The following is a 4,255-nucleotide window of genomic DNA, read 5'->3' on the forward strand; positions in this document are numbered from 1 at the left end:
GTTTTGTACCCTTGGGCATCTCATAAGGTCGTGATCGGTTTCAAGTATTTCTAAACATCCCTGACTTTTGGAGATACTGAAGAATTATTGAAACAAATTGAAAATTAAGAGGTAATTAGAAATAACTTAGTCAATAAAATGTAGAAATTAAAGTAAAATATTTCATTTACTTTTTTCCACATGTTTGGGACACCACTCAAACTAAAGAGATCATCAATCATACATCTGCTCTCCCAACTATAAAACAAAGAAGATGACCTCGGAGTTTGTATCAGTGCCCGTTGCTGAACTCAATGGTGAGTCAACAGCAGAAGAGACTAGGGTGGCATTTGACCTCTGGTCTGCTTCTCAATTTTTCATAAATCTGAGCCTGTAGGGTAGGACTGAGGCCCAGCGTTCACAAGACATGGTCCCCTGAGGAAATGGTTCTTACATAACTGTCAGCAGCCATTCAGCTTGAACTGGCCCTAGTGAAGTGGTGCAGGGTAGGTACAGATTCATAGAAACCTGTCTTCCGTTGCCTGCTGGTTATATTGTCTGCACATTGTACTCTGCTTAGGACGTTCTATTCTATTGAAGTCATTTTCATTATCATGCTTCGATTAATGTCAATCCAACAAAACTACATTTTGTTCATGTTTTCATGACGTGTTAACATTTCCATACAGTTATTCCCATTTTATAATGAGTCAAACATATTGTGGACTACAATTTCGATACTATGGTGGATTATATCCTTGTGACAGTTCGGGCAGTGATCAGGAATTCCACAGTGCCCAGTACAACATAAACACGAGGAATTCTGCAGATGCTGGAACCAGCAACTTTGATGTGTGGAGCCCAATACAAACAGCTTTGATGTTGTTGTTTCCACAAAGCTTTCAGAAATCATTTATTGTTTTTGGCTTCCATAGGAGCAGGTCTGAATGGGAGACTGAAGCCCTTCTCCTGCAGAATGTAAAGATGTTTTGTCAGTTTGTTTCTTTCAGCAAGTCCAGTGTTGAGATCAGCAATGAAATGCCCACAAATGATCCTGGTGTCGTCCACCTCACGTAAGAGTTTACTTAAGGCAACCACATAGGACATTGCCATGGTGGGTATCTCTGAACACGCGATCAGTCAAATACATGATAGACACCACACCAATTATAATCTGCCCTGAAGGCAGAGCATTCAGAGCACAACTATTTAAATGGAATACCCAAGAACATTTGAGATGTTGTTAGGAACAACAATCAATCAGCGAAAGCCAGCCTGGGATTGGTCATCAGCTGACCAATCGGCATCAGTTGTTTCTGCAAGCTGTAACAATTATTCACGGTAATTATTTATTAATTGAAAAGTCAGAAAATTCACGATCTTTTGAGCAAAATCTCCTGTCTGTTAAGTGGCAGCTGTCACTGAGTTTCATTGCATCAAATAGTAGGGAAGACTGGAGGATCAGAGGGATCTTGGGGTCCGAGTCTACAGGACACTCAAAGCTGCTGCGCAGGTTGACTCTGTCGTTAAGAAGGCGTACGGTGTATTGGCCTTCATCAATCATGAAATTGAGATTAAGAGCCGAGAGGTAATGTTGCAGCTATGTAGGACCCTGGTTAGACCCCACTTGGAGTACTGTGCTCAATTCTGGTCACCTCACGACGTGGAAACCATAGAAAGGGTGCAGAGGAGATTTACAAGGATGTTGCCTGGATTGGGGAGCATGCCTTATAAGAATAGGTTGAGTGAACTCAGCCTTTTCTCCTTGGAGCGACAGAGGATGAGAGGTGACCTGATAGAGGTGTACAAGATAATGAGAAGCATTGATTGTGTGGATAGTCAGAGGCTTCTCCCCAGGGCTGAAGTGGCTAGCACGAGAGGGCATAGTTTTAAGGTGCTTGTAAGTAGGTACAGAGGAGATGTCAGGGGTAAGTTTTTTACACAGAGAGTGGTGAGTGCGTGGAATGGGCTGCCGGCAACTGTGGTGGAGGTGGAAACGATAGGGTCTTTTAAGGGACTTCTGGATGGCTACATGGAGCTTAGAAAAATAGAGGGCTATGGGTAAAGCCGAGGTAGTTCTAAGGTAGGGACATGCTCGGCACAGCTTTGTGGGCTGAAGGGCCTGTATTGTGCTGTATGTTTTCTATGTTTCTATGATCTCTAACTATAGGATTGCTAATTATACCTGTCTCAATGCACAAGACCAACTTCCAGTTCGATGCCTCTTCGGGAGTTACATTTGAATCCTGGTTCAAATGTTATGATCATATATTCCAGGTAAAATTTGCCAGTAAAGATGACTCGTGGAAGAAACACACTTTGCTTCAAAAATCAGGTACTGCTGAGTTATGTCAATCCTGCCTGAGAACTCGGGTGACCTATTGTTTGATGAATTATCCAACAGTTAACAAACATTTTTGGAGAGCAGTCATACCTCTGCAATGTTTGCTTTCACTGTCTAAAATTTGTTAAACATGACAGTAATGACTTCATCACATATGGCAGAGTCGTCAATCGTGAATGTGCAAAGTTCAAGCTGGTTAACATAACTGAATCACAGCTCAAGTGTCTGATTTGTATTTATGAACTTCAGGCACCTGGTGATACAGACATTCACGAGCTGCTGCTGACCAGACTGGAGCAAGACGCAGATATGATTCTACAGGCTGTCACTCACAAACGCCAGCAGTGGGTAAGCCTGAAACACGCTTCCATCCTGGTCGAACAGAACTGGGTCAGTGCTGTTTCCAGTAGCCCAGACCTCATCACTCAGCAGGTCTCCAAGCGGCCAACCATATCTTGTTGGAACTGTGGAGTGTGGCATTACGCAGCAAACTGACAATACAAGAAACACATTTGCAGAAAATGCTAAGGCTCTGGTCACAAAGAAGGCTTTTGCCATCCATCACTGTCTTTTAGGCCAGTGAAAAAGTTTCAAAAGCCATCAAAGTCTGAAAGGAGTTGAATGTTCACGTTCAAGGTTGACTTCATCCCCAGGAGGTGGTACATCAACATATTTATCAACCATCACTTGGTTAAGCTACAACTCGATACAGCATCCGGCATCACCATGATCTCCAAACACATGTGGCAAGCTCTTAGGTCCCCATCAATCTAATCAACTCATTACCCCACTTGCAGTGTATCAGGTAGAACCCTCCAGTTGATTGTCAAACAGCACTGCATGGTGAAGCTGAACGGTAACTAAGTTAATGGTGTGTGTTACCTAACAGACCAGCCAGATTTGAATGTCCCTGATGAACAAGCTTGATGCCTGGTGAATCCCTCTGAATGAAGTGTTGTATGAAGGCAGTGGCCACTTAAATCATGTCATTCGATGTCATACCACCATCAGTATGTAAGACCATACAACAAAAACTGCACCAGCACTATGAAGCAGTGTTTTGAGATGGTTTACGTTGCTGCACCAAACTGCAAGCAGACTGCATCTCCAGCCAGACACGAAGCCTGTCCCAAAATACCGATACCATATGCAGCTTTGCCAATCGTGGTGCAAGAGTTAAGTCACCTAAAACAAGCTGGTGTGATGAAAAACTGTCAACTGATCACATTGTGCAGCTCCAGTAGTTATCATCAAGAAACCCAATGGTACAGTGAGGATGTGTGCAAACTGTTCAACTGGTCTCAAACCAGCTATGGAGACACAGCGGTACCCATTACCAGAACCTGCAGATCTCTTTGCAAAACTGAATGATGGTCTTTACTTTGCAGTTGGACTTGGCTGAAGTCTACTGCCAGGTAGAAGAGACAGAAAATTCACAGGAGCTTCTCAGCATTACAACACATAAGGGGATGTATTCCTTCCTCCATCTGCTTTTCGAGGTAAAGGTAGTACTTTCAATTTTACAGCAGCTTATGGATACCATGCGAAGTGGTATTGACGGTTTTGTCATTTACCACAATGATATCATTATAATGGCCATGGAACAGACAGAACTATGTCACCTCTTGGACCACATTTTGAACAGACTACAAGACTCTAGGCAGAACAATTCAGCTCCCTGATGCCTTCAATCAAGTATCTGAGATACATCATAGATGACAAACATGGAATCCAAAGCAACACAAACAAAATGCTAGAGGAGCTCAGCAGGCCAGTCAGCATCTATGGAAAAGAGTACTGATGAAGGGTCTCGGCCTGAAAAGATGATTGTTTACTCTTTTCCATAGATGCTGCCTGGCCTGCTGAGTTCTATCATCATAGATGAGTATGGTCATTGCCCAGATCCAGGAATCATTGCTGTTATCTTAAATA

General features: G+C 43.0%; 1 pseudogene; it reads left to right on the forward strand.

The window, feature by feature from the left end:
* Window positions 1-3,370: 3,370 nt before the first annotated feature.
* Window positions 3,371-4,005, forward strand: LOC134360166 (uncharacterized protein K02A2.6-like; annotated as a pseudogene).
* The last annotated feature ends 250 nt before the right edge of the window (window positions 4,006-4,255 follow it).

This window comes from Mobula hypostoma, chromosome 22, assembly GCF_963921235.1.
Source record: "Mobula hypostoma chromosome 22, sMobHyp1.1, whole genome shotgun sequence".
NCBI lineage: Eukaryota > Metazoa > Chordata > Chondrichthyes > Myliobatiformes > Myliobatidae > Mobula > Mobula hypostoma.